The sequence below is a fragment of the Strigops habroptila genome, chromosome 1, assembly GCF_004027225.2.
Source record: "Strigops habroptila isolate Jane chromosome 1, bStrHab1.2.pri, whole genome shotgun sequence".
Lineage (NCBI taxonomy): Eukaryota > Metazoa > Chordata > Aves > Psittaciformes > Psittacidae > Strigops > Strigops habroptila.
In genome coordinates this window covers 37,835,954-37,855,170 of record NC_044277.2, presented here as the reverse complement: position 1 = coordinate 37,855,170, position 19,217 = coordinate 37,835,954, and the positions used below count along the sequence as shown (strand labels likewise).

At 41.3% G+C, this 19,217-nt stretch overlaps 1 protein-coding gene across 3 annotated transcripts in view; it reads right to left on the bottom strand.

Moving 5' to 3' along the window:
- The window catches only part of CA8 (carbonic anhydrase 8), a 104,808-nt gene that overhangs the window by 34,238 nt on the left and 51,353 nt on the right, over positions 1 to 19,217 (bottom strand). Inside the window, exon 9 of one of the 3 annotated variants that reach the window (XM_030504725.1) lies at positions 7,904 to 7,921. The exons of 1 other annotated variant lie outside the window; for it this stretch is intronic. The gene's annotated coding sequence lies outside the window, so the exon portion shown is untranslated. Of the gene's footprint in view, positions 1 to 7,903; positions 7,922 to 17,582; positions 17,594 to 19,217 lie in introns of those variants that run through there. One more of the 3 variants, XM_030504716.1, reaches the window with a different exon arrangement.

Below are 19,217 nucleotides of genomic sequence, written 5' to 3'. Positions count from 1 at the left end.
TGGTTACTGATTATGCAAAAAGCTAAACCAATGCCTGTGTTAAACTGCACAAAGAACAGCAAGTGAAAGATTTCGGGCTAATTCGGTGCAGGAAGGGTGCTAAAAACATGAGTAGGTGAGACAAAAAAAAAAAAAAGAAGATGAAAATAATAAAGAAAAACGTAATGCTAACTGATATTTAACTTCTTGATTCAATGTGCAGCAGCTGTAAAAAAGGTGACAAGTTGCCACCCTGTGCTGAAATTACTAGGTATTTTATGAGGCAAGGTTTTGGTAGCAGAGGGGCTGCAGCAGTGGCTTCCATGAGAAGACACCAGGAGCTAACCCCATGATAGACAGCATCAGTTCCAACCAGTTCCAAGATGGACCCAGCACTGCCCACCACTGCCCAAAGCTGAGCCCTTCAGATAATGTTGTAACTGATAATATGATAACTCTGTGAGCAAGCTGAGCAAGGGGAAGTGATTGAGCAGCTTGGTTGGCACCTGGCAGCCAGCCAAGCTCAACTCATAGGTATATGCAAAACATTAATCAGCTCTCACTCTGAGCAGCCATTTTTGTTATACTCTAGAGAAATATGGTTATGAGTTGAGACTAAGGGGATTCTAAAAACGCTAGCTCAGCTTCTATGCATGAATAGAATGACAGGAGTCTTCAGAGGAAAATGTGAGGTGGCATTAGTGAAGTATCTATCCCACTAAATATGAAATAAAATTGATGAGCTGCTTGCGATTGCTCAGTAAGCCAAACCAGGAGACTACTATTTAAGTGAAAAGGGAATACATGAGAAGAATGTATAAATTACTGTATAAACTTAAAAGTCTTATGAATAAGCAAATTATCTGCTGTGACACCAGTTAGGTACTATTAGTGTAATTAAGACGAAATTGAAAGTATATTTTGAAATCCATTCACTTGAAAGGAATTATTAATTAGTTTGCACTGAGGAATGGTTTGCTTTAATCTATTGGAAAGAATTTTTAATCAAATTTTTCTATTTACTTTTTGTAAGAAACTTTTCTGACAACAACAAAAAAACCACAAAACAACAAAAAAACCCACAAGTCTCTCTTTATTTTCCTTTTTACACTAGTGGCATTCCTCAGGGGTTGGTATTGGGACCGACACTGTTCAACATCTTTGTCAGCAACATGGACAGTGGGGTTGAGTGCACCCTCAGCAAGTTTACCAATGATACCAAGCTGTATGGTGTGGTTGGCACACTGGAGGGAAGGGATGCCATCCAGAAGGTCCTTGACAGTCTTGAGAGGTGCTCCTGTGCAAACCTCATGAAGTTCAACAAGGCCAAGTGCGAGGTCCTGCACATGAGTTCAGGTAATCCCAAATTACAAATCACAAATACAGGCTGGGAAGAGAACGGATTGAGAGCAGCTTTGAGGAGAAAGACTTGGGGTTGCTGGTTGGTGAGAAGCTCAACATGACCCAGCAGTGTTATCTTACGAAAAGTTTAGGTACAGCTGATCCTGTTGAGGAGGTGAGCAGATGGTCTCTGGAGGTTATTTTCAGCTGTGTTTTCTGAGATTTTGGGAAATCGAGTGATAGCATCCATTTCTCTTTAACAATGGATATGTGGGCTTCAGAAAGGCAGTGAACAGTCTAAAGTGAAGCTATTATCACTGGTGAATGATACACCTACTGAAAATCCAATCTATAGCCACCTGTAACTCCCTAACTCTTCTCAGTGAGCATTTTTATTTAATTTTAGCTACATTGTATTTTTAAAACTCAATTCACTCACAGTTAAGTAGCTCACATTCTAGGTTTGTAAATAGCTTGTCTGGTAAATGCTTGAGAGATGCTGGCAGCAAGCACCCACCTTCAATGTTTTGATTAGTTCTGCTTGGGTTGTATCGTCAGTTGACTGAATGTACGATTGTGCATATTAGATAGAATAATGTCTGTATGGTGACTTGGCAATTATTTAAGCACTACACTGTACCCCAAACTCCATCTTTCCCAGATGAATAGAACAAATCTGTCATTATCCATCCAAGGTAAGATGGAATTATTATCACATACATATAATTCATAGAAATACATAAAGCATTTTTAATATGCTTCAAATTGAACTTGCAAATGCACATCCTGCTGTGGAAAAAGCTCCACACAGACATTGTATGCTGGTTTTCAGGAGGTATTGCTGTTCAAAAGCATTCAAAGTCTGTTGGATCTGTAGATATTCTGAGTCTAAATCAGGCCTCACTTTCTGTGGTATCAGGAAAGGAAAGGAGACAATGAAATCTGTAAGTTTGCCCACAACAGGTGCAGAGCTATTTGGTTATTTGTAAAATGTTGGGGGTTCTTCAAGTGGTGGGTAGACTACTTCCTAGACATAATGTACAAAAAAGTAAAACGTGTAAAAGATGATATTTTATTACATGTACCAATCCATGGCAATCGTGGGGTGTGAACTAGATGATCTTTAAAGGCTCCTCCCAACCCAAACCATTCTGTGATTCCATGATTTCTGAAGTATCTTCACAATTTTTCTGAACCCTCAGCCTGAGCCTTGTAGGTGTGCTGGTTCTAGGAAACGAGGCACGCAGGGGTAGTAACACTGCATCACTGAGGCACCTGATCTGCACCTGAGCTGCAGCGCTCATCTCTGAGTTCTCTGTTCACTAAATGAAGAAAGGGAGGAAGCCTCTCCAAAACCAGAAGATTAATTTGGTGACTGGGGGAGACTGTCATCTTAAGTTTGATGAATAAATAAAGTAGCGGGTTGCATTCCTTCATGTTTGCTTGCATTCTTACGCAATAATTAAAGCATGGGTTGAAATAACTTGGGGTTTCATAGAGTGCTGGTCCAAATGCAGGAATTATTTTCCATGAGCTTTGTTGACTCTTAGTTCAAAAGAACTGAATGCTGAAAGAACTATTCATTCTCTACATCATCTTACACTTATCTGGTCCATCTTTCATCTGCCTACTGAGTTTATTAGGATTTCATATTAACTGAAAAAGAGTTTATTAACTAGTTTTATTAGAATTGGCAACAAAAGTTTAAAACTTTCTTACCTGTTCTTTTGAACCATTCTGTCAAAATAAAAAAGATCAGTACAGCAAAAATGTGTCTGTAATATTTTAATAATCTGTTAAAAGATAATGTTCTTTAAAAAATCTTTGAAGCAGCTATAGCAGCTATTGCTACACAGTTACTTTGTGTAGGTGGGCTCCGAGGCTGTGCACAGACGGTACCTGCGCTTTGCAATTCTCCTTGTGTGTATTTGCCTGCAGGATCAGCACTATGTCTCATGCCTTTGAGAAATGCAACTGTTCCAGGAAAAAAAAAATAAAAGGTGTATCTCCAGTTTATCACTGTTGCTTTAAAACTTCAGAATCTGGCAGCAATATGAAAAAAATATTTCACTCTTTGTCAGTGTCCGTTTTAATGCTTTTTTGGAAGATGTGGCAGCTATTTGGAATCAGACAGTTCAGTGCAGTTGGAAATATTTAATTTCCAGAAAGTGAAAGTTCTGTGCTCCTGTGGAGTCCTAAAGCTTGAAGCTAATATATAGGCCCCAACCTTGCTTTCATTTTAGTCATTGGCAAAATTCCCATTGACTTCAAGTGAAGCAGGATTGGCCCAGTTTCAAAAAAGAAGTATTATTAGGTTTAACATTTAAAACCCACAAACATAAGGAGCAGATTTAACATTACCATGATTGAGCATTTATTTTCAAATGCATTTGACAGTATATTCAAATAAAGAAATGTGGCTTATCTTTTAAACTTTCAAATTGGTAGTTTGAGCAAAATGGGACCTGCTTTCAATTAAATAATGCAATGAAAAGTATCAGGACAGGATTGCATCTGGCAGAAGAAAATACTGTATTTATCTCATTGTAATCCATTCATTGATTTACGGCTCAAGTTCTCAAGCAAATATCATAAATCCACATGATGTCCTTGCATGTTCTATTAGATCTTGCATTTGGGTCTCAGGCTTAGCAGAATATGTGTTAAAACTCATGTAACCAGGCAGCTCCCTGCCAGCCACCCATCTGAGAAGCCTCAGAAGTGCTAGTGATTACAGTGAGCTTTTGGATGAAGCTACACACCAGAAATTGGCTCCTGACATCACACTGGAGAAGACCACATGATGTAGAGTGGAAATCTCCCACAATAAGCTAACTGAAAACATCTTGGAGACATTCAGTTTTAGGGGCATGTATGTAAACCCCAGAGCTAAAAGTGTTGTCAGGATGAAAGGCTGCTCTGACCAGCTCTGTCTGGCACCGGTTACCTGAGTGATGGATTTTCTTAGGCATTGTCCTACCTTTTATATACTGTGCAAGGTTGCCTACTCTTCAGTTGCACAGGTGACAATACCTTGTTGCATACACTGCTAATAAAGGGCAAAAGAGATGTGCACCAGGTGCTCCTGGGGACAGTGAACTGGATCCTGGTTTTGGTGTAGGTATGGTTCAGCAGGAGAGAAAAGAGGGCTGCAGGCTTCCCAAGCCCAGCTTGAAGTCTCCTCTGGAGGTTGTGCTGCTTTGAGGAAGAGAATTGAGAGGTGTGGGACTGGATCAATGGTAGCAGCAAACAGCAATGACTTTATCACAAGGAATAGCTGGACTAGACTAGATGTGCCTGGGTCTCCAGTCTCTTCATCAAAAGGGATCTCAGAACCAATCTCTTCACCTAGCTGCCCTGTGAAGCCTCTCCTGTCTGCTTCCCTAGTGTTTCTGGCTGTAAAGGACTTGCTTGGCATACAGCTGGGCACAGAAGGTCCTGTATCCAGAGGATACTTCCCCCCTACACCAGCATGCTGGGATCTGTGCATGAATGGGCTTCTGAGAGGACAGATACAGTCAGGCTCTAACAACAGAAAAATACTAATATCTGGACAGTGCTCTTCCACTATGCCTTAGATGTTGATTGGGCTTTGCTTGCACAGTTGTGTATACATATGTATGAGACTTCTATGATGTGTTTGATTTCCTTTTGTATTATTCAAATGAACGAAACAGAAGATTGAAAGGCAGCCAAGAGTAGGGATGTTATATCCTAACTTCTTAGAGCTAATGGATTTCCAGGAAAGTACCATCAGAAACTTCAGATACCAGCTTATGAACCACACGGGCCAAAGTGCGAGCAGGAACTTGCACTGCCAATGGCTCCAAATTCCCTCTCTATCTGCTTTCACAGGGACAAGGCATGAAGAGTGATTCCACTTTCAGAGGACACAATCAAGGCACTTCATGTGTTACAGGTCTGCTAGGCTGTCTCCAGCAGTCACGGACAGATACTTAACACCGGCCATGAGAAGAGAAGAGTACGAAAAAGAACCCAGGATTTTGTCATTTACCTTTAGGAAGAAGTAAAGAAATACCTGTTTTATAACCGGCTGCTCGACAAACAAATTACTGCAACATTCAAGCTCTTTACCACTTGCATGCTGAGTTCAAACTGACAGGATTAAGTAGCTAGTGATAATACCAATAACTGAAAAAGTGTATGATTGGTTAAAAAATGAACCCTAGTACACTGCCAGCTGAAAGAACCTGATTGTATTTACAATATGGAAGATGAATCTGTTCATCCACTTCTTTCTACTACAGCAATTGCAGATGTTGTGAGCACTGTAACTGAATGAAAATTATTCTGCTAATTTTTATACTGAGAAACCCATTCAAATAAACAATAACTGCAATTTTTCATATATCCAGAATGGCTCTTCTCAGCTGACTTCAGCATAGATCAATGAATCTTTCCTTAATGCATCTGATTTCATGTTTATTTGTTTATCATAATACAGAGTGGTCATGTACTGAATAAAGAAGTTATTTTAGAAAGTTAGTAACTGCTGAGTTATTAAATGAGACTTTGTGCCTAAACAAACATAGAGCCAGAGTTAACTAGTCATAGTCAGCTCCAGGAAAGGATCACAATCACATAACTCAGTTTATCCATGGAATATAAAACTCCTGTAAAGAGTCATTTTCATTTCAGAGTGCAATAACAAAAGATTAATTTTAGAATGTATCTTTAAAGGCTTAATCCTGTTCCACTGAATGGGGTGGTTTGCCACTAAACTAGACATTGAATCATCAGGGTCAGACCATTAATGAAGTTTGGAAACAGTTAATGCAGAATGTATATTCCTGAACATTTTGCTGCATTATACATTTTCAGGATGTACATTTTGAAGCATACTTGTGGCTTCCTTGAAATATTCAGTGTCTGTAATGAAGGGAAAAAATGCTGTGATGAGATGAATTAGGTTTTTTCAGTTAAAAGTATAAACTTTTTTGTTGATACAGGATGTAACCAATAACTAATCTTTGGCATGTCTCTTTGAGATTACAGATCTGTTTCTAAAACACCAGTTTTAAATGCTGTCTTGTTATCTACACTTGACAATCTTAACATTCCTTTTTATAGCAAACTTTTTTCAAATGGCTTCTGAGTCAGTACCTCAGTCGAGTAGCCACTGCCTCATTGAACACTCTTTATTCTGCCTTGTGCCTAAATTGCTGACTACACCAGATCTAGAAGATGAATTACTGAAATGAAAAATATTCAACCATCAAAATGGCTGCTGTCTTTGCAAGAAACTGCATTAAAGGCTGGAAGCGGCCTAGCCTAGATACTCCCAGTATTAGTGATGTATTAAAGAAATCAGAAATGCATTTACCATTTAATATGTTAATGATTCAAGAGCTGGTGGGATAAATGCATCCAAAAATACAGTGTGTAACTTCCTTGCCTCTATGTATTCTCCTTTTCATGAACTGTTGTTTACACTGAAATTTCCTGTGTCTACACAGAAGTTATGCTACCTCTGCTGGTAAATCTAGCTATTTTAATCTGTTTGTGTTGATCCAGCAAAAATGTGCTTGGTACATCCTCTGGTGGTAATACTTGGAAACATCAGTTGGGTGTGCAAAGAACCAACCAACCAGTTTCTGTCTTCATGTATTAGAGCCGCCTTTTCCCTGCTTAGGCAAAGGAGACCTGGTGGGCAAGAGTGTCCAGAATGAGCCATTGGGGAGCAGAAGACCACCTTCCTCCCAGGATGGGCTGCGCTGGGACAAGCTGCCAGCCACGGGGCTGTCACCTCTTAAGCTGATGGTAATACACAGCTGTCCATTTGCACCCTTCCATGCCATCCTGCCACCTCAAGCTGTTATGGTTTCATGGAACACAAGAGAAGCTGTGTAAGTCTTGGTTGTGGCTTGCTTTCCCCAGAGTGCCTTAATGTCTGAGGAAACCACAGCAGCTCTTTTGAAGCACTGGTGCTCAGGAGAGGCACAGGTGGAAAAACCCCATGCCAGGGAGGGAGGTAATAAAGATGAGAACATACTCCCAGCTCTCTGTATTTAGGACAAAGTAAGGATTATTGAAGCAGTTTTCTAGGATGGATGAGCCTGACTGAGCAGAAGGTGGCAGCCTGGCTGTTGAGAACCAGCACCATGAGGTCCCCTCACCTTTCCCTGCTTCTTCTTCCCAGGCAGCTCAGGCACCACTCCTCCTCCAGTGGGCAGGATGGTGTCACTTACGGATTAATAACATTAATAATGTGCACAAAGAGCAAAGAAAGATGTATGAAATAGGGGTGAAATTATATCGATTTATAATTGGCTAGCATGTCTGCAGAGTGTGTGTAAATAGCTCCTTTTCTGATCAGGAGGTTTTGTTTTACTCAGAGCATAGTTATTTGCTTTTCTTCTTTTTTACCCTTTTAACTTCGGGAGATGGGCAACATACAAATGTTTTACTGTACTACTTTTCATTTTAACAATGAAGAGGGATTAGTTACTGCTTAATCAACTGCTTTATTCCCAAAACACTTTGATGAGGCCCACGAAATTAAGACAAGCAGATTTCTCAGTTCCGAAGAGTAGGTTGTGCTGAGGGTGAATTTCTGTCCTCCAGGGTGAGTCCTATGAAGCTGGCGGAAAGGATGGGAAAGAGGGGCATCAGGAGCCATCGGGAGGTGGTGTCAGGTGGGATCAGCACCATCTGATCATCACTTGCACCACAGTCCTCAGGTGGTATGGTGATTCTCTGTACTACAGAGATGAGATCGCAGCCTTGAGGTGGTAATAGGCTGTTAGAACCAGGACCGGGCTCTGTGTCTCTGTCTGAAGGCACTGCTAGGCCTGTCCCTGTCCCCAGGGAGGTGCCATGTGCCAAGACACGGGCTGCCTCAGTGTCCCTGGCTGCTCCTAGCTGAGGTGTTGGGACAGGACAGGCTGCCAGGTGCTGCCCAGCAGGAAGCCCCCAATTCTCATGGTGCTCTGCTGCACTATCACATCCATACCCTAAAGGACCCAAGAGGGATGAAGGCAAGGTGAGGGGACGTGGTCACTGAAGCTGCGTGTAGTTAGCCCAGAGGAAAAACTTTCTAAGGAGACAGGGAAGAAAGCTCACATGGGAAGCTGTCTAATGCAAGTTAAGTTATACAAATACCCATGAGCCACCCTTGCTGCAGTGCTGGGATACGACTAAACAGTGAAGCTCAAAATTCCTGTGTTTTTACAGCAGCAACAAGCTCAAAAAAGGCAAGGGGAGACCTTCTCATGGGGCAAATGCTCCTGTCAAGCCTGCTTGAAGGCGCCACATTGGACTTCACCCATGTAAGGCCCGTAGGACGGAGGACGAAGCATTATTTTGGCTACCACTTCGAAACCCTTCTTCAGTGTCCCAGGAAGTATCAAGCACTTTCATTAAGTCCTTGCAGCTCAAGACCTGAGTGCCTGGAAATTCCAAACCTCCAAAAGGCCCATCAGGGCTATTGGGGTGGCTCTGCCCACTCTAATATTCAATTATTTATTTGAGCATTTAAGTGTTTAATTGCATTACTAGAAGGGGAAACTATTAGACACTCTGGGTACTAGAATGTCTTACCACAAATCTGGCAAGAGCAAAATGCGTTCAAGTATATAACAAACATGATAAGCAGACAATAAATAGCTTCTAGGCCATGTCTTACTGCCTAGAGATGATCTGCCTGAGGTACTACGTAAGCGACAGATCCTGAACAGAGCTTTGAAGAAGTGAAGTGTTTGGACTGTCCCTACTGATTCTCCAGCACCTGGAAAACAGGAAACAAAGAAATATTTCTTGTTTAAAAATGTCCCGGAGATTTGTGAGTCAGAAAAGAGAACTGACTCATTTGTCCTGCAACCCAAGCTGAAGAGTGAGAAAGAGTGAAACTTATTTCTGTCAGGTGATGCCTGAATGTGCACAGAGGAAGACTGTTTACTAATTAAAAAAGGTGACTTTTGGAGAGAAGTGTTACACTCTGGCCAAATCCAACCCTTTTATCATCAAATCAAGGGATCGTATGCACTGAAATGGGTAGAAAGGAGTAAAATTTTTCCCAAGAAGCGCATAAACTCTTTTATACATCATTAATCCCCCATTCTATCATTTTATTAGAATATTTTAAAAGTAAAAAGACCTTTGTCACTCCTGGTGGATCCGCAAAGAGATTCACATGTCCCTGTTGGAAGTGGTCAGCACCCTTTTTCAGCTCTTTGCTCAAGACCTATCACCTGACTGCAGTGACAGGAAAGATTCTGGATTTGTTTTGATTGATTTGTGTCCTATCTGTTTTCCTTCTCATCTTCCCATTTAACTGTACCCCTAATTGTATACTTAGTCTTAGCATGTATATAAATGAGTGGGGACAATTTTTATCTCTTAAAGTTGAGAGTTCAGTCTCAGTTCTGGCTTTCCCTGGTATGGCTGGAGGAGCTTTCCCTTACGTTGCTCTCTGTTGCAGCCTCTGGGGCTGGTGGTGCTCTCTTAGACTACATCTCGATCTTATGTTTGGCTGAGGCGTAAGACCTGGATGTGCCAAGCCTGCTAACCCCTTGCAAGAGTGGTCTGCCTCCAGTGGCCAAATGCAGATCTCACCTGGCAAGCAGCAGGCAATGGAGTTGCTCAGTGTGGAAACCATCAGCCACAGCTATTTTTTATCCACAGCTGGTACCTTACCCTAAGCTACAGACACTGGCCAGATGTGCAAGGCAGCACTGGCAGCCCCCATCTCTGTACCAGGCTGATGCTGACAGCCACACTGCTCAGCTTGTAGCACAGCAATAGCAGAGCAGAGCTCACAGACAGGCTGAGTGCTGGCAGCAGCTGATGCCTGCATCTCCCTGATAAGACCAGTGCTTGCCCAGGCTCCTCTTTCCATTCTGCTGGTAGCTATTAGGCTGCCAGCATCAGGGAAGCAGAGGGCTGCTAAGCCATGCCAGGCAGCACACTCGCTCTCTGTCCCATCTCCACTGGCAGAAGGGAACAGGCAGTATCATCTCCTGGTGAGGTCAATATGAACGACTTCTCTTCAGTCCATAGGAGAGTGCCCACACCCCTGTCTCATAGAAAGCAGTTTCCCAGAAGGAAAAGATCACCAATGCCCTCTCATACCATGCTCCAAGGGTGAGTTGCAAGTAGCTACTGAAAGGCAGCTGGAAGCAACATTATACGGCAAGTGTGTCTCCAGCCTCTCCTTACAACACACCATGGTTCAGTGTGATGGGCTAAGTAGCCTCTGAAAGGAGGGGGCTCAGGCAGTGACCCCTGACAGGTTAAGGACGGCTGTTTCCAAGCCACAAGGTTTGACAATTTTCAGTGTGAAAGAGTGGCTTGAGGTACATATTCCAGACACGTGCTTCCTAAATGATTTGTTGACTGTATTGGCCAAACAACATTGTATTGCTGGATGCTTCACATATTTTCTATCATGGGGCCTTGGTATTAAAGAACAATGGGAGGTTATTGAACACGATGTGGATTAATGAAGGAAATTCTACTGTCTGGGTGATTCAGGGATCAGGTGAAATTACCCTAAGGATTCTTTCTGGTCTTCACATCAGGAAGTTTATTACTTTGCTGACATTGGTGTTACTGAGGCTGTAGTTAGACAAGATGGTAAACCTGTTTCAAGATGCTTATTACAAGATCAAAAACCCTGTGGCCATATGACACAAAACACTAAAACAACTTCAGTCTGTCAGTTCAAATTTATTCCAAATATTTTGAATTCTTAGTACAACTTCAATCTGTCTTGACAGATCAGTTTTTAGCTCATCCTGCCCACTCTGATTTTATGCCGAATACACATCATCTGTTTACCCATAGCTGGGATAAAGCCTGGCATATATCCATACCCTGTACTCTGGCTAATTCATCACAAATATGCCCTTGTCTCATTCAGATCAGATTTGTACCACGGGCTGATCCAGAAGCACACAGATCTTACTGCTGCGGAAGCACAGACCACGTGCGCCCTGTTGACAGAAATGGTGTGTGACGGGAAGAATCTAGGAAAAAAGTAAAAGTGTAAAAGCTGGAGGAAAGCTGATGAGCAAAAAAGAGTGATACCTGACTTAAAAAGAAAAATAGGGAGAGAGAGAAAGAAAAGCATGTGAAACAAAAGATGTGAAAACCACACACAAAACTGTATGTAATGCAAATATGGTTACACATAGTACCAGCGCTAAAGCATTGAGAATACAGATTAAAAGTGACTCAAGACTAGGCAGCAGGTCAATGCAAGCTTCAGAACTCGATGAAGGAATTACTGGGTGAAAATCTGTGGTCTGTTTTATGAAGACCAGGCCAAATAGAGTGAACCTTTCTGCTTTAATGTTGGTTGATCGTAAGTAATTGCAAGTCACTTTGGTGAAGCAGTCTGGATTGCACATATGGACTTCAATGTATTTTTACTACAGCTCTGAACGTAAGGCTGTACAGCTGGAAACAAACAGGAAAAATGCACAGATAAAATGGGAGGACTTTATCTGGAGGAGATGAAGAAAATCTCATTAAAAACTAATGAAAGACAATTTAAGAGACTAAGGAGATAAAAAATACCACATGATCTCATTAAATTAGTAATTGAAAAACTCTTGAGAGCAAATTTAGACTTGACAGATTTCTAACTCCTTTCCTTTCTCTAGCCAAACGCACTTCTCTGATGGGCGCAACTGCTTTGTTTTGGGTGACAACAGCTTTACCCCTACATGCAAACATCCATTGCAACTAAAATGTCAGATGTAATTCATTACTGAGAAGGAGACCATGTTCTGATTTTTTTCTCTTCTTGATCTGACTGCTGGGGAAAGGGACATAAGCAAAGTGTATCTATCTCATTACGTGATTTCTTGTTGCCTAATGACCTTGCCAAAATTGAAGATATTTGAGTTCATCCTTCTGAGAAATTGGTGGGAAAGCAGCATTACTAAAAAACTGTAAAAACAATCTCATCTACACATAGCTGAATGTCTTTCTATATGAAAAGATTACCAAAGTAATACCAGATTGCTCTTTTCTAACTGGCTAAGTAGCAAGAGGAGGTGTGTATTCAAGATCACAAAATCTCTCCTATTCAGAGATAGCAACATAACCACACATTATCACTCTCTCCATTTACAGGACAACTGCCAGATACTTTCTCAAAGAGCATGCCTTTTTTATTTTTCTCTCTGCTTGAGAAATGAAAACAATTACTTAAGAAAGCAAGGGTAGAATTCAGTCATGTAGAGCATGAATAAAATGGGTTGAAATTTGAAACCTCGATAATTTAGGGTATTCCAACATAATTAAAATTTATATCTGGTTCAGAAAAGTACTAGAAGTGTCCAAAAGGGAACTTTCTTTCCTTGCAGCTGAAACAAAGATCCATTTTCCAAGGGTTTCACTGGCTCCTTTCTTTCGAGAGCCCAAGATTATGCACACTGTAGGCTCTTCTCTAAAGCCAAATCATCTACCTACAATAATTTGAGGGGTTTTGTGCATTAAAAATAAAAATACTGTGCAGAAATGCAATGAATGACACAGTTTACCTTTCACGCAAACAGCAACAGGATTCTGCTCTAATTCAAAAAGAAGTGGCAAGGGCAACCTATTGGTTGCATCTTCACTTCGTAAAAACAGAAAAATGTCCTTGTCGCTCTGTTCCTCAGCTTCATGAATTTGACACTCAATGTTAGGGACAGTGAAAGAAAGTTTCTGCAGGTCATAACTGCAAGACACCAGTTGGATCTTCCTTTTCTGCATTTACCAAATGAAAAGGGTGTGAAATGAGCTTGTTAGCCTTTTAGTGATTAAAAACAAAGTTAATTGTGATGGAACACTAACCACAATTATGGTAATCAACTCTAAAATGAGAATGAATCCTTAATATTAGATTCAATTTTGTTAATGAGAAACTGGATTTAAGAACTGTTACTTGATTAACTAACCAAGAGATTTAAAGAAGCAGGGAAAGCCTGAACATAATACACCGCTTAAATCCTTTCGGGAAAGGGTAAATACTATAATATTAAGCAGTACACAAAAAGCAGCTGTGCTCTGCAGCCACCTGATACTAAATGCATTTAGGAAAGAAGGCACACCAGCAAGGGAAGGCATCCGATCAGGAGAAGCAAGTATCTTGGAGTGAGCAAACGAAAGCAACATGATACAGGTGTCAAAAGGCCTTGGAGGGAGGAGGCAGAGTTAAAATTTAAGTGTTATAGGACACCATTAATCTGCCTTTAGAGTGGTGTTCATTCATGGCACTGCAGGTACTGCCTTGCATAAAACTGTCATTTTCACAAAACTTCACAAACTTCACTTATTCCCAGACTGTGACCACAGATAATAGGGATCTCTGAAGGTGGGTGCCTAAACTCAAGCAATACTTGCTTTCTAGGCAGTGGCAAAGGCCCTGAAAGCATAGGATTTTTTTTCCCGATCTCATTCTTGCTATTTCAAGCAGAGTGAGCATGTAGGCAGGGCTGCCGATCATTGTGCCTTGGGGAAATCCTGTGGGAAAAATGTTTATGCCAAACAGGCATGTAAACATCTGCCCATGCAGCCCACACTTAGGTTGGGCTGTCCTACTGTTCAGGAAAGTTGTGTCTGTTGCTTTAATGTAATAAATTATCTTTATTATTATGAAGGAAGTCCTTGGGGACTAAACCTGGGCTCACTATGCTCACAGTTCTCAGGTTTGTGTTTCCTAACAGCACCGATTGCATTAAAACCAAACAGAGGAGCTCCATTTTGCAGGTAAGAAGCAGCAAAAACCAGTGGTACTCCCTCAAGAGTTGGAGACAAACCAGCAGCAGGACTCATGGTGCTCTTCATAGCCATCTGTGGCTTTGCTGCTGCTGGCCCCAACACCATGGAGATCTCCAATGCAACTGCAGTGATGCTGGGAGAGCGGTGCCCTGGGTGTGCCAAGGACCTGCTGGGGCCACAGGACTGACTTTTTAGCCACCCTTACTCCTGGTGACATCACTACCACAGCTTGACTTGACACTGTCTTTGTTGCAGGTAGCTGCTGCTTTGTGGCGCCACATGACCTGCTTAATTGGAATTCATGATGACTCAGGTAGCAGCAATTCAGATTTGATTTCCAGTGTTTCTTTGTGAATTTTATCTGAGTAGATGTGATCTCAACAAATGGCTTAAGCTACAGTTTTCTTTCCAGGTTTAATAGAAGACAGCCTCAATTTTCATATATGTAATTTTTCTTGCAAAGCATCTCTCTGCCCACATACCCCTCCATGAACTAGGGGCATAGCTCAGAAAAAAATAGATGCCAAATTGATACATAGAGAGACATCTACAGATACGGACTTTCTTTGTTTGTCTCTTATGTTGGGGAAAAAACCCTGCCTGAAGCTCTATACTATGCAGACATCTAGTGGTTGGATAATATAGTGCAATTAAACATTTTTACAGGACACCTGTACAAATTTTGCGCAGTCACGTCATCATCATCTGAAGGCCAGATACCTCAGGTTCTGTTGGAAACAGATTGTTTGCCTCTGCAAGTCCCTCTATCATTCATTCAGCCCTCGTCACGGGTATTTTGAGATGCTCTGGCCTCATGCATTTCTAGGATTTCATTTTAAATTGTGTGGAACTGGGGTGGTCAGTACATAAAATGCCAAGAAATCGGGAAGGTTCAAAATGCTGCAGCACATCTGCTAAATCACAGCCTGTAATTTCACACTGAGACTCATGCACTTGGTAGTCATTACTGGCTTCCCTGCCAAGAGCACACAGCTCTCAGGGTTTCTTGTGTTTGTTTTTTATTTGTCTCTTGAGTAAACATCTCCTTATCTATGTGAATTACTACATGTTTCTAAGCCATGAATAAATCTTTCCACTACCTTTGCTCTGCATCCTTTTTCTTTTTGCTCAGCCACACATATGATTACCCAACTAAAGAGACCCAACCTTTTTCTAACTATGATTCAAAATAATGAAATTCACTTCCAACTAAACTAGAGTGCATCAGGGAAAAAAAATCTGGTATCTTCACAACATGAGGTTAAGCACACATTGTCTAGTACTGCTTTATACCTGCTATTTAAAATACTTCTGACATGGTGTGTCATATGCCATTGTATGTGTTTCACTGACTTATCATAGCTTTCATGTTTCGTGCTCACCACTGTCAGATGTTTACACGGGAGGCTCTTCAGAAAGCAGTGTTTGTAGTGTATATTTATATTAAAGCTCAAGGGAGGCAAAGAGTTTATGGCTATGTAAGATCAAGATGTTTTCATCTCCATCTCAGACACAAACATCACCTTAAATAATAAGCAGAAAAGTTGCTTGTGCACTTGAAGCTCCAGTCTGCTCAAGTGACTTACTTTTAAAAAGAATGGGGTTTGTGTTATGACCTTATTTCTTTATCGTCTTCCAGTGGGTGAGTGGGGAAGGTTACCAAACACAAGGAATGTGGTGAATAATGTGGGTTTGGGATAAAGATTGGTGCCCAAGGACAAGACCCTAATTCCCTCCAATTCTCTGGCACTGGTGGGAGAGGGGCAGGAGAGCAGCAGGCTAGGGGAATAAGTCTTGCTAATTGCTGATTTGGGAGCTGGCCTCTGTCAGCTGGATTTACACAACCCAGAATGGACTACTTCCAACACAAGCAAGTTGAGATGGAAATAGAGAAGGAATATTTCTAACCACATCCTGCTAGAGAAAAAGGACACTTAAGGAACCTTCTTTATGTTGTTTTTGCTTTATGCTCTCTTTATGCTTGCTTTTTTTCTTTGTTATTTAAGGCTTAAATAGCCCACTGTGTACTTTACAGGGCAAGTTATTTTCAAGTTTATCTACTATTTTCCCTTATTATACCCCATCTTCATTGTTTGCCTGATATTTTGGGAGAAGAGCCTCTTTGGATCAAGATGGGGAAGGCCAAGCAGAAATAAAGACCTGCCACAGCCTCTGTGCACAGCATGGTAAGAACACTATTGAGAAGAACTTGAAGATACTGGACAGAAGGGCCATAAAAAGTGACCAGCACTGAAAAACAAACCTTGCAATAGAAGTCATAATCTCAGAAAATTCATCAGGGAGAGGACTGATTAGGTGACCTGACTACTACCTTCAAGGCCAGGCTGGATGTGGTTCTGGGCAACCTGATCTAGATGAAGATGTCTCTGCCCATGGCAGAGGGGTTGGACTAGACGAGCTTTGAAGGTCCTTTCCAACCCAAACTATTCTGTGATTCGAAGATTCTATACTGAGTCAGTGCTACGTTTTTAACTTTGCAGATAAGGTCATAAGAAGTTCTCCTGGACAAGGACCATGTGTGTTGCAGGTCAACATGAAAAGTCTCTCTCTAACTAGCTGACTGCTGAGTCTTTTTCCTATGGCTGGCATCATACGGATAGCCAGTCTGTGATCACAGAGGAATCCTCATGTGATACAAGGGAGAAGGCATTTGCAAAGTGAGTGTAAAGATAAGTTCATTAATACATTTGAATCATTCAAACGAATACTGTAAGAGAGAAAGTCCCACGAGAAAAATTATTATGTCTTCAGAGCAAGTCTCCAACAGCATTCAGTATGAAGGCCCTGGAACTGAACAATGGGTAATGGGAGAAAGAGAAGCGAACAGTATTACAGTACATGTACAGTACTGGTGGATGATGTTAGGCGCACTCTTCATACTGGAATTTATTAACTATAATTAGAAGTTCTAAAATTAATTTTAAATTGCCCTTGTTTTAAAGGTAGTTTTTCTATGTATAGCATTCTAAAGATAGGAATGCACACAGAGATGTGTGCTTACAATGACAGTTAGGGTTTCATAATTAAATGTGCACATAAACACTTCCAAATACATCCTGCATGATCCAGCCTCAGGAGATGTGGAGGATGGTTCTCCAGCTGCCTGGCATTTCAGCAGGCAGCACTGGTGTATAAAGGAAAAATACATCTCATAGCTAACTCCATGGTTGATGATGCCACCATGAAACCTAGACAAGGAGGAAAAGGCAGGCTAAAATTTGTCCTCTTTCCACAGCCCTCAACCCTAAGAGAGGGTTTTCCTCTTTTCCTCTGCAGCCACCATTCACCATGAGGATCACCCACTTGTACAAGGAAGGAAGCTGCTCCTTATTCTCACTGGAGTTGATGTCACAACCATGAAAGGATTAATTTGCACAAGGCCATTACTGCACCGGTGCTGTGCCCACCAGTCAAACAATGAAGGTGAGTCTGAGCTTACGGCAGCTGCACCCTGGCAGGTTCTGCAGAATGCTGATGTGTATGACTCCTTGTGAAGATGCCTGTGCATGGATCTCCCCCTCTACAGAAGCATTGCTTCTGTAGCCTCAGCAAAATTCAACTGAAATTTCTCAGAAAAAATATCTTTTTCCTTATGTTGCCCTGTTGTCAAGCACTTTTAATTCTTCAGCAACAGTAGGATTCAATTACCATCTGGGATTCAGGAACAGTCAAACTTTAGGAGACAGACTGTGGCCAGGGACCACTCGTATTTCCTCTCAGACTTTGTGTCCTAGTTCACACCTATTTCTATACACAGCTACCATATCATGCTTGCCACTGTAATGTCTGCGATCAAGCCTAGCCTTTAACACACACTGATTTATGCCCAGTCACCTTCTAGGTGTATTTGGGGTACAGGCCTAGTATTCATTATTGCTCCACCTATGCCTTGATTTTCACACAAAGGAAACATGGGAGCCAAGGCAAAAGGCAGCCATAGGGAGCCATGGTGCTCTCTAAGAGAATTCTCTGATCTGAACAAGAAGGGGCCCATGATCACAGCCCAAGGTGCAAAGCACATAGCACCATAGTCTGAAGTCAACCTAAGAGTTTAAAGCTTTTAAGGTTTCCTGAGAGCTCCAGGAAACTACAGAGGAACCCAAAGCATGTCACCTGCAGGAAGACGATCAACAGCCCTTACTCACCTGCCTTCTCCCAAAAGCTGGATTTCTTCCTACAGTTTGCCAGAAGGCTGCAGATCCAGCTTTTGCCTCATGAAGCACACAGCTGCTTTTAGGTATCATGCCACTAATTTCTTGATCAACAAGTGTGTAACCGCTCAACACCTCTTGGAAACTTGTAATTCACAATTCTAACAAATCTTTAAAATTATGTGGAGCATTACACACATCAATACTTACCTTTAAAAATACTTCCAGAGAAGATAACAATCTGATTCAGAATTTTAGCAGCTGTAGGCTTGAAGAGGAAATTATTAATTTAGGGTCTTACATTACCCTCAGAACACCTTTATCAGTATCTATGATTTCTTAAGAATACTAATACAAAAGCAGGCATGTGGAACTCTAATTGGGGAGTAGCAAAGCCTCGCCACACTCAATAAAACCTCTAAAAATGAGTGCAGTGTAACTGAAGTAATACAGAGAGCCCTTCCTGCAAATTCCTCCCTGCAGATTTCTACCAAACCCAGAAAGACTAATTTAACTTTTCCCAACACACCACAAATGTGGTTTGACCAATCTGTAATTAGAATGGGTATGTTTTGTGAATGAATCTGTTGTTATAATTAGATCTAGTTCTAAAGACAAAATACAGTTATAAGTATTTTTACCACTGGTTTTTTTTTTCTCTTTAAAAGCCAAGCATAGAAAAAAGAAAGTCTGACAAATGTTGAGACAAATTTACTAACCTCAGTTCCTCAGTAGTAATATTTATATGACCAGAAGTTCACTGTACAAGGCAATGCAGGAAAGAACAGCAAACACAGGAAGGGAGCACAGGAAAGGGAAATCATGGACTTTTTGGTGGAGACATTACATCATTCACTTTGCAATGTATCTGTATTTCACAGCCCAAATAATATCAGCCAGTTCCAAGATAAGAAACATGTTTATTTAGAGAATAAATCTAGTTCAGATTTCATCATAATGTCAATATTTGCCGTAGTAATGTTTCTCTCAGTT